Raw genomic sequence first — 12109 nt, 5'->3', positions numbered from 1 at the left:
GAAAAAGAATTATGGGGTGAGAGAGGCTCGAACTCTCGACCTCAGGATAACTCAGAAGCTATGAGACCTACGCGCTAGCCAACTGCGCCACCACCCCATGTAGTCGTCAAATTGTATTTCAAAATAAATCCAATTCAAAACACTCGGTAAATTCCAACAGACATACTAATTCATACTTGAGGTTTTCCTAATGCAAGAAAAGAGTAAATATTCTCCGTAAATCCAAATTATAATATAAAATTTCACAATCACCATTGACCATTGTCTTAAATTTAAAAAACAAGAATTTATTTGATTAAAAATAGTAGTAAAAACACATATAGCCATATAGGCATGGCACCATATTACGTACCCCAATTGCTTTAACGTTAACCAAAACTCCTTATTTTTTATTTTTTTTTTTGTAATTTTAGGGCATGTCGTACTAAATACTATAATTTCTATCGCCAACTTAAAATTTCAACCAGATGATTTTCATTCCTTTAACGAATGTTTAGTCAAGTCGAAAATCATTGGAAAAAGTTGTTCACTTAACTTATATTTAACCCAATAATTTTTCACTCTGATTTCTAGTTTACACTCCCAAGGAGAGTTGACCTTTTCTTAAATTCTTTTATTTATTCATTTATTAATTCCGCTTATTAAAATTGAATTTTTAGCATAGTAATGTGATTACATGTGTGCTGATTTTCAAAATTACAAAGTAACATAATAAAATATTAAAGTATTTCTTATTTATTTTTTCTATTATATAGAATAGCCATCATGGTCGACCAAGGGCAAACCCGTCATTTCAGACATTTTATATTTTCTTTCCCACAGCCCACAACGCACAAAAACCTCAGTCTAGAAACATCGACCCTTCCATCGCTTTTACTCCTATTCTCCTTCTTCTTCCGTAAAAAAAAAATATTCTCCATCTTCACACTTTTACAGAGAATACTCTTTCAGATGTGTGGAAAATAGATAGCATATTTAGTTAGATTTTTTCAGATTATATACGCTAAAATCCTCTCCTCTATCTTGAATTAGCTAATTTTGAGTTTTCCTCTAACACCTCTTTGTTTTAAACCTTTTCCCTTTCTGCTATATGTAATTGCAGGGGAAGATCACCATTCACCAGAGTAGGGGAAGTATGTCAAATACACACCAGTATTTCATATAATCAGGCTAGCAAAATCTATTGTTCCAGGTAGTTTCTTGAAACAAGGCTTTCAGGTTTAGGATTTTGTGTTATTTGCTGTATAATCAAAATTAAGGAGAGTGTTTGCTCTCTTTTGAAGTTTATTTACTGGCATTAACACATACTGGACAAGATCTGATTTGTTTCGATGCTTCATCTATTTGTTAAGCTTGAATTTATTATTTTTCTCCTTTAATCCTTAGTTTGAAAAATTATCTAAGCCTATGTTTATGTTTTTCGTTCATGAATAAAATTTTTCGCTAACTGAAACGGAGTTTTGCTAACCCAGATGTTACAATAGTAGTATATTAGTACTGGAATGCAAATGGCAACAATTTGATGCTCCATAAAATTACTACGTTATTTCTTTCACCACAACTTGGATATGAATGATTTTTTTTTATTCAAAGAGGATAGGTTATCCTACAATTAATGGCAATAACTTGTTTATTGCCTTTCATTGAAGAGAATTTGAATAGAAAATGAAATTATTGTAAGGTAAATTTGACTGGAAATGCTTACATGTTCAAGTAACAATGACGTTCTAATTCTGTTATGTTTTGAAAGGCCTTTTATAGCTTCCGGTTAAGAGTTGGTTAAGCCTTTTTTCCCTTTCTTTCGACTATACTCTCTGATAAATTTGAGATCTTACATATGACTTCTTATAGTTTGACCTATCTTTAAACATGACTTACTAAATTTGTGATTTCGTGATTAACTGAAAATGAATCCCCTTTTTTTAGGCTGTTACTGTTCCATGTTAGAAAATCTATTATTGAGTAATTGAATGTATGTTATATTTGATTTCTCATAACTCTATTGGACAAATTCCTTCAGAAAATATTTTCTTAGAAGAAACTTCTCAGTTAATTCCATATTAAATGTGGGTATACTCCAACCTCTATCCTGAAGGTTCTCTTCTCAAGTTCTTCAAGGAATGGCTACTAGCTTGTAGCTGCAATGTTTTTGTCTCTGTAGTGTCAGATGCATTATGTTATATTCTCAAAAGTAGGTCATATGTTCATCTTATTGTATTTTGAGATTTCCCTCAATCTTATTTAATGTCGTAGAAGAGTGATACTTGGGAAAAGTTAAACTTTTTCGATGGAGTATTTCAACAGTAAATTACTCCTAAAAGATCATTTTATTATGTTGGTAATCATTTTTTTGTGTATTTTAAAGATTATCCTATCTAATAAGTTATTTATATTTAATTTTTTAATTCCTTTTCAACTATTTTGTGTTTTTGTTTTAATTTCATTTTACTATGACTTTTCGTATTCTGATATCTAGAGTCTCACTTGTTGACGAAAAAAGAAAAATACACGTAGAGCTGAAAGTTTTGTGCTTATAAAATAAAATAAGAGCTTGCTTGGACTTGGTGGCTCTTATGTTCAACTGAAAATTTATGGTGACTTTTTCTTTAATTTTTAGAAGTTTATTCTGTTGTATTGGATTTTTACTAGGTTGAAGCTTTAGAAGTTCCATTAAGTTGGCGGGAAAAAGAGCCGATTAAGAAAAAGATTGAAGTGAAAAAGCTTGTAATTCTGAATCATGTATGTTTAATTATATGTTGAGGTGTTATCACAAAAGTGTCATACTGTCATGAATAAAAGTTGAAACAAGAACCTTAACAAATTCTAGAATATTAGGTATGTGGAGGGGGACTAGGAAAAGTTGATAGGTTTATGAAACACAAGATGAGGTAATAGTTTATGCAACTTCTTGCTGAACTACCCTACTCCTCCTTTTACTATGCATGTCTAAGACCTCTATGGGATTAAAGGTTGTTATACAACAGGCTTCAAGAATTAAAATAAAATAGATTCTCCAAATTCATGCGCTTCATTCGAGAAAAGGGACCAAATACTTTAAATTTGTTGTTGGGGCCACTCAAAAATTTTACAAGCTCAAAATGTAAATCATTATCATCATCAAGTTTTAAATTAGGTATCAATTGTTGTAATTATAACTAATGTGAATATATCAAAAAGGTAAGTACTTTAATTGATGTTGTTACAAGTAAAATCCCCTATCTGAAATATAGAAAATGAAACATCATTGTTTTTATCTTGATTTAAATTAATGTTGACTATTATTCTTTTTCTACTTTTGATATTAATATTAGCTAAATTCTACTAGATTTGGTCCGTAGGCCATAAGAGGGGCCTCGTGAATTTACATCAATGCTTCATTTGTATTTTCCGATTGGTTTGCTTGTGTTGTTGCCCCTTTTTTAAATCTTTCATAAGTCGAGGGTCTACCAGAAGAAACCTTTTTGCCTTCTTAAAGGTAGGGGTAAGGTCAGTGTACACACTACCCTCTCCATACCTCACTTGTGGGATTACACTGAATTTGTTGTAGTTCTTTCGTTTGTGTACTTAGTGGAGAAGCTCAATTATCAAGTATCATAAGTAGGATGTTTCTTTGTATGATGAAAGTTTTAATAATGATCTATTGGCTAATAATTTAAAACTTCCATGTTCGCAGAATGGAGCGCATATATCTTTGTTGGATGCTCGAGATGAGTTAGCTCCATGCAAAATCGAGCTGAAGGGAAAATTAAACTATCTTGATACTATATTGGTCTCAAAACCTGTCATACCCGATCAATGATGGTTGTAGGGATGACCTTTGCCCGCTAGAGCCTAGAAAGTGAAAAGGCATCTGAAAGTAGTTTTATTTTCTAAAGATCATTGTTTATGCGAACTGATAACTTGGATACGATATTATTTATTGTGCTAACTCCAATGCTCAGATTATAGGCACCAAATCTACTAAACTTCATCTTGTAAAATAAAAGTATACTATCTCTATTCAAGAGTCTTTAAACTTAACTACAAACTTGAAAATGTTCTACTCTGATAAAATAATAAAATAAAAAAGGAGAGCGCTAAGCTTTGGTAGGTTCATTTGAGTTTGCTTAGTTTACAGTAATTTAATTTTATTTGTAAGCTGCTACTTCATAAAAACAACGTTGGGCCCGTGCTCAACACGGGCTTGGCATCATCTAGTATTATATAGAAAAGTCAAGTGTGGTAGGCAAATTTGGCATTTCTTACTTATTCTTTCAATGCTCACTAGACGCAATTCCAGAACAATCGTTCTTTTATCTTTTTGTTCCAATTTCCAACAATGGAGGTCATCCATTTTCAAGAACAATTTTTTGAGTTCTCTTCATTTTTGAGATCAACCTTTATCTCAATTATGTCTGAAATTTCTTTCAGTTCTTTTCATACTTCTGAATTTTACAACTAAAATTTATGTCTTGATCATGTCCTTATTATTCTGTCTAATTCTTTCCCCATTTTAATGGACAGATGTGAAGATTTTTCAATTGTAGTTCTCACATAACTCCGATCCTTTTTTTTTAATAGCAGCAGATTTATTCTTCATAAATAATATAGAATATGTGCCCTTCCCTCGGTTAGCTTGGGCCCTGTAGCCGGTGAGTTTGTTGTTATTTTTTCACCCTTGTTCATTTCATTGTTTCAGTTATAATTATTTTATATTTTTTGTGACTATTTGTTCTTATTATTTTATATGGATCATTTACGTGAAACACGATTAGGCAGACGTAATCAGGTTACTCAACTAGAGCGAGCTACATTAGACTTGACAAGTGCCTAAGTATCTAATCTACTCAGTTTATACCATATTTATTGTATTGTGCCAGCTTTTGTTGAGATAAAAAAAAGGAATAATTTCTTAAGAGTGTGTATCTTTTTAGTTTCTAATGAGATAACATGTATGTGTGGTTCTAAGGAATTTATAGTGCTGGTGCATTACACTTTGCTTATTTTTTCTCTACGGTTAGCTTATTAGAGGAAGTATCGCCCATTTGGCAGTTTAGAGTTATAATAATCACGTGATTGGTTTTTATTATTCTGGTTTGGATTACCTCCTTTTGGCAATTACACCTTCGAGATGAATTTGCAAAGAAAATATTTTTTTTTCTTTTTTGCATTCCTAAAAATATTTCAAACACGAGTATATACAGATATTGTACTTCAAAATAATTAATCAGTAATAAAGTAGTGCCATAGTAGGAGGCTAATGAACAAGAGTAATGACAAGAATATTATGAAAGTATGTCATGTATAGCTGAGAAGTCGAAAATAAGACTTCGAGGACCATTCATTTAAGTATATTTTGGAATGGTTGACTCAAGAGGAATATAAGGTGTTTTGAGGAGAAGGAAGAGAACATTTTGTTGTTGAAGAATAGATGCATCCATAGTTTAAAAGTTTGGTGTAACGCTGATGTTTCTAACGATCTTAATGTAGGAGTTTCTGATTCCTTACAGCTTTAGAGGAACCCAATTTAGCTTTGTTTTACTTCGTCTCAGTACCAGCTTGGTGCTGAGTCTGTTTTAATAACAATACATTTACTTTAAAAAAATGTATGGCCTGCCAATAGAGCTGTCTTTTGTGGACCAGTTCCTATCTCTTTGAAAAAATATTTCTCAGATGATATTGTCTACATTTAGAGGAATCTTATTAGGGGTTGTAGATTCCATACGCCTCCAACATGCTTTGGTACTTTTTGTTGAGGTTTTTGTTATTTAAGATGAAATAGTCTTAAAATGAGGGTGAATGGGAAATGGAGGGAAAATGAAATTTTTTGAGTAAAATTTTAAGTTTCCCCCTCTTGACAATGAGACATTGTCCCATATTGGAAGAGGAAAGATTTTTGGTGGGTATATATATAATTGCTCTTCTTGTAGCTCTTAAAGAGTTAAGAAGAAAGCAAGCTTCGCGCCGTCGTCGCTCGCTCGGCTCGGCTTCGGCTTCGGCTTCGGCTTCGGCTTCCCACCATGGCCAAGTGCTTGCTCCACAAACAAGCTAGTGCATGCTCCACCATGGAGGGTGGAGGGTCGTTCGTCTTCAAAGCTGGCTGCTATATATATGTGCAGCAGCTCTTGAAAAAAGATACGAACGAAAACACCAACAAAACTAAAAAACGCTCAACTTTGGCTATACATTGCACTCCTTCCTCTCAGCATTTCCATACGATTTTCTGAGTTTCTACTCCTTCGTTCTGCATTGTTTTAACTTCAAACAAAGTAACTGTAAGTGTGATGCTACCGAACTTTGTGTTCGCTGAAACACTGGGGTTTGAAGTACCGCTACACCAGTGTGTGATTCGTTCTATCCTGGGAGAAAATAATCCATAATTTTGGGTACCAGGAGGGGATTAAATTCCTTAAGGAAACACTGTGAATTCAGTGGGCTCAAATTAATTACTGTTTCATTACGATAACTTATATTTTGCAGAATTATTATTTACAAATACAGCAATATTGGCGGGACTAACACTTTTGTGGCCTTACAATGGTATTGGCTTCAAAGAGCTAAGCTTTCTCTTCTTCTTGGTTTCACAAGATCAAGTGGAGATACGTAGTATATGTTAATCTACTTCTTTTGTATAGCTACAAAAGTTCCTCTCTCTGCTGTTATATTCTTTATACTTTGATCTACTTCTTCTGTTTCTTGTGGTAAAGTTCCTTTATTCACTACTTTATCTTTTTATCACCAGAATTAGCAAGAGATCCTTCTTTATTTATGTACTCGCATGTCAAAAATACATTTTATGCTAAAATGTTACCTTAGAAGAAGTCTAATGAACCAGCATTTGCTGGTCTGAGAAAGGTGGATCATGGATTACTCAGTCCAGATATGCTAAGACGTCTATCTAGAAGTGGTGTAAAAATTTTATGTCCTTGTTGTCGACATAAAATATGATTTCCCTCAATATTGATTCTTGTATATTGTTTAATTGGAGAGATCTCCTTCATGTTACAGATGCCATTGAATGAACATGCATGTTAAGTGGAAGTAGATGAATAACCTTAGTTGTGCAAGTGCTTCGAGGCATGGTTATGGTCAAAGCTATATTTTGGTTGTCCTGATGATTATTTGGTTTTTGAAAATGTTGGTCTAGACTCATTAGCCGATTCATACTCTTTCTTGTTGCATTTTGAGAAAATATCGTCAACTATAAAAATCTTGATTTATCATTATTTCTCTGTTGTCACTACCACAATTGTAACGACCCAGTCAGTCGTTTTGAGTATTACAATCCCGTTTCCTTATTTACTGTTCAAATTATGCTATATGGTTGTTATTTGACTTGCCGGGGTAATTGGTTCGGGTCCGGTGAGGTTTTGAAATGATTTGGAACAGTTAATTCCAAGGTTTAGAATGTAAGTTGAAAAGGTTGACCGGATGTTGACTTATGTGTAACGACCCCGGATAATTTTTTTGCTAAGAAAATTAAGGTTATCTAGTGCCGAGGTAGATTAATTAGTACAAAGGTTGTAGAAATTCTCGCGGCGAGCTTGCAAGCCGCGACTCGAACTTTTTTTGATTGAACAATGTACTAGGGAGTAAAGGAACATTTTTGCCAGAAAAAGTCATTTCTGCGGCCCACTATGCGGTCGCAGAATCACTCTGCGGACCGCATAAGGGTTGCAGAGTGAATCAGAGGCGGGACAGCTTGGAGGAAGATCTGCGGTGCATTATGCGACCGCAGACCAGTTCTGCGGTGCATTATGCGACCGCATAACAGGTCTACGGGCCGCATAACTACTGCAGACCCAGACAGACGACCCCCAGTTTTGGGCACCAAATTTTTGCGGCCGATATGCAGACCGCATATCAATTATGCGATCGCATATGCGACCGCAGAATGTATTCCGGGGATTCATTTTTCTGGTTTTATAAATCCGATACCATTCTTATAAAACACTATTGGGGGTCATTTTGAAGAGTTTCATCTGATATTTTAGAGAAAGGTGAGAGTATTTTAGAGAGAGAAAGTGAAGACCTAGTCATTTGTCCATCAATTGTTGTTCAAGGTTTGAAGATTTCACAAGGATCTTGCTAGGGCTTCAAAGAGGTAAGAGTTTCTTTCCCCAATTCTTCAATTTCGAGTTTGGAGTAAAAGATGGAGGATTAAGAATATGATTCTTAGGTGTAAGAGTATTATTTATACATACATGTACTAATAAGGTTTGTGAAAAGATTGTTGAGTTCAAATGGGTAAAGATTGGGTTGAAAATATTAGAAATCTTCAAAGACTTTAATTGAAGATTTGAGGGTCGAGTTGATGTCGGAATTTGGTGAAATTTGTATGGTTGGACTCGTGGTTGAATGAGCGTTCATATTTTGTAACTTTTGTCGGGTTCTGAGACGTGGGCTCTACGGGCGATTTTTGGGCGTAATTTCGATTTTTTGTTGCAAAATTTGTATTTTCATATGGAATTAATTCCTATAATTTGAATTAATTATGACTAGATTCGAGACGTTCAGAGGCCGATTTGCGAGGCAAAGGCTTATTGGAATAAAGAATTGCTCGGATTGAGGTAAGTAACAGTTTTAAATTTGGTCATGAGGGTATGAAACCTCGGATTATGTGTTATATGATTGGTTTTGAGGTGACGCACTTGTTAGCTGACGGGCGTGTGGGTGTGCACCGTAGGAATTGTGACTTGGTCAAATTCCATGAAACTGTGTAGTTGAATCATTTGTTGTTATCTACACATTTTCTATGTAGTAAAAAAATTGAACCACAAATCATGTTTAGATTATGTGTTGGCACTGTAGGGACCCACAAAGGTCGTGTATATGTTGAACTATCGGCTAAGCTGTTATTTTGTACTCAGTCACAGTTTACTTGTTTATTTTATCTCAGTCTCTATTGTCCATTATTGATGCATCATATCATTGTTGTTTGGGCTGCTTTTTATGATTATTGAGAGCCCGAGAGTCTAGAGAGATTTATGACCGAGTGAGGCCAAGGTCCTGATTGTGAGATATTATACTATAACACGTGAGTTGTCCGTGCAGCATATGAGTTGTCCGTGCGGATCCAGATATTATACTATAGCACGTGAGTTGTCCGTGCAATACGTGAGTTATCCGTGCGGATCCAGATTTTATACTATAGCACGTGAGTTGTCCGTGCAAATCCAGATATTGATACTATAGCACATAAATTATCCGTGTAGTACGTGAATTGTCCGTGCAGATTATAGTGCTTGGGCTATAGGAGCCCCTCCGGAGTCTGTACACACCCCCAGAGAGCGTAGGTACCTACTGAGTACGAGTGATGAGTGAATGAAATGGCTGAGTGAATGTGGTCCTGAGAGGATGCATTTGATTTCATTCTTATTGCATTAGAGTTGTCATATATCACTGTGTTGAAAATTTCTGAAAGATATTATTTTCTTTTTCAGTCGAACTTGATATGAAATTACTGTTGAGTATTAAATGTTGAACATAAAAGTATGCCTAAATCTTATGTTGGAAATTACTGTAATTGGACTCAACTGTGAAGCTCGTCACTATCTTCAGCTCTTTATGTAGTATTGTTACTTGCTGAGTTGGTTGTAATCATACTACACCCTGCACCTCATGTGCAGATCCAGGTACTTCTGGATACGGCGGTTGCTAGTTCTCGGAGTTTTATCTGTTGGAGATTATCGAGGTAGCTGTTTGGCATTCGCAGACCATGACTCTCTTTCCTTTCAATTTTTTTTTTGTATTGTTCTATATTGTCAGACAGTGTTTTTAGCAGTCATACTTTGTTATCATTTAGATACTCATATACTCAGTGGAATCAGATTTTGGGAGTGTTTTGTATCTAAAATTGTGAGGTTTTCTATGGAATTCAAGTATTATATTTTCAAACTTAAGAGATTATTGTGATTTATTGAGGTTATCGACTTGTCTAGTATTGAGATAGGTTCCATCACGATAGGTTAAAATTTTAGGTCGTGACAACAATGTGTTCAATTTTTCTTTGTTCGAAAGTTGCTACAAATTGTGGACAAAACAAATAAATAGACGTTTTTACTTATAGAATATTGATGTCTTTCCTCAAGAAACCCCGTGTCTCCAAGATAATGTATGTCTCTTTGATTCAGCTTTCATTCGTTGATATTGTAAGTAACAAGAGAATGACAAAAAATTTCCATTTTTATATCGTTTGACAATGACAGGATAGTGCTGAATATTGGGGATATTGTGACATGCCAAACTAGCAGTTTTGTCAAGGCTTTCCTTATGAGGAGAGTTTGCTGAGTACATTGGCTCTTTTCTCTTTTTTCTGTCCAATTCTTAGTCAGTACGGGAATCGGTATACTCAACTGATAATATGATTTAATCATTTGTAATATCAAAGCTTAAAATGCAAAAATTAGTGCTTGCATTCAATTGTATTTTCTGCAATTGAAGTATTGGCATATATACTTTATATCCTAATGACGTTCCAAATCACTAAAAAACTAATCACTTTAAATATAAATGTTGGACCCGTGCTAGCAAGGGCTATAACCATCTAGGTTTTCTACAGAAGTAGCAAATTTTCTTTAGGGCATGCTATGAAGAACGGGAGAAATTCAAAAATAGCCAGATTTACAAGTGGTAATTGAAAAATAGCCAAAGTTTCAAAAGTAATCGAAATGTAGCCACTTTTCATGTAAAGATAAATCTGAACGAAAACACTATTCAAAATCCGAAAAATATTCCAGCATAATATACTGGAGTTCCAATATAATATACTGGAACTCCAGCATAATATACTGGAGTTCCAGTATAATATACTGGTCCAACATAATATGCTGGAAGTTCATACACAGGTGCTCCAATCTCCAGTATATTATGCTGGAACTTTCCGCGTGTTGGAGTTCAAGCATAATATGCTGGAAGTTCATACACAAGTGCACTAATCTCTAGTATATTATGCTGGACCGATCCGTATTGCAGCAAAATAGTGATTATTTTTCAATGACTTTACAAACGGTGATTATTTTTGAATTACCAGTTCGAAAACTGACTAGCCCGTGCTATTTTTACATGAAGATCTGAGAGAGTTGATAAAGAGATGAGAAGAAAGCCCAAGAAGGAGTAAGCCCGGAGCTTATGGGCTACGGCAGTACTATGTTTAAGGCTACATGTCTAACATATTAGTTTGGGCTGAATTCAAGTCTTTGGGCACCCCCACTTACTCAAATATGTCACTACATCACCGAACGATACGGTGGAATGATAAAGATTCATTCGCTCATAATTAGAGGTCTCCAGTTCAACAACAACAATACACTCAGTTATTCTCACAAAGAGGGTCTCAAAAAGGTAATGTTTACGCAGATTTTACTCCTACCTTGTGCATGTAAAAAGCGGTTAGAGGTTTCCGGTTCATGCTTTGGAAATGAGATACTTTCGGCAGGGAGCTCCCAGTCCCCTTATAGTGGATTTTCCGTGGCGCGAATCCGAATCAATCGAGTAAGTAAATTCACGATACCTTATGAGTGAAGCCCAACAAAAATACTCACTTAAATGTGATCATTTTTACATGTAATTAAATAATGATAATGACTAGGAATACACTGAGACTGGAACATGTTACACTGCATTCTAATAGTGGACTCTTTGCACTGGACTATCTATCCCTTAGAAAACCCTAAAAAAATTGAAGATGGCAAAGCCTCCAAAAAAAATGCTAGGTAAAATTACAGAAAAGAAGCTTTCAAAGTTGATTGAAGGTACATAGAAAATTAAGTGAGGTTCTTAGATCATGGTACAAAAGGACAGTGTTCACGGGCACGAAATTTCGATATGTACCATATTAGGTATATGGAAATGGAATATTATTTTCTGTAGGTAACAATTTCTGGAAATCTTATCATTCCAACTTTAAATTCTTGTTTGTATTTTTTACCTTACTATGGAAAATATTCTAAGATTGACAGGGTCTTCGTATTGTCACCATCATTTTCATCTTTATTCTTCAGTCGATCGCAATGTCTTTAACTTTACGCCACCGGCAAGATAGATACTTTTGGCTTTTCAAATAGTAGTAATAGTAATATTTTGCAAGGAAAAAAAAACGCTTTTACCGTTTAGGCATAACAAAAGAAGC

The 12109-nt window shown here is 34.7% G+C and overlaps 1 long non-coding RNA gene and 1 other non-coding gene across 2 annotated transcripts; one reads left to right on the top strand and one right to left on the bottom strand.

The window, feature by feature from the left end:
* Positions 1–12: 12 nt before the first annotated feature.
* TRNAM-CAU (transfer RNA methionine (anticodon CAU)) lies at positions 13–97 on the bottom strand. The gene is given in 2 exon segments: positions 13–48; positions 60–97. It is a non-coding gene; the product is annotated as a tRNA-Met (tRNA).
* A 4153-nt stretch (positions 98–4250) lies between these two features.
* On the top strand, positions 4251–9964 carry LOC142173260 (uncharacterized). The gene is made up of 3 exons (XR_012702851.1): positions 4251–4631; positions 8482–8549; positions 9609–9964. It is a non-coding gene; the product is annotated as an uncharacterized LOC142173260 (long non-coding RNA).
* Positions 9965–12109: the final 2145 nt, after the last annotated feature.

Source organism: Nicotiana tabacum, chromosome 19 (assembly GCF_000715075.1).
Source record: "Nicotiana tabacum cultivar K326 chromosome 19, ASM71507v2, whole genome shotgun sequence".
Taxonomy (NCBI): domain Eukaryota; kingdom Viridiplantae; phylum Streptophyta; class Magnoliopsida; order Solanales; family Solanaceae; genus Nicotiana; species Nicotiana tabacum.
This window is presented reverse-complemented; position numbering and strand designations above follow the sequence as displayed.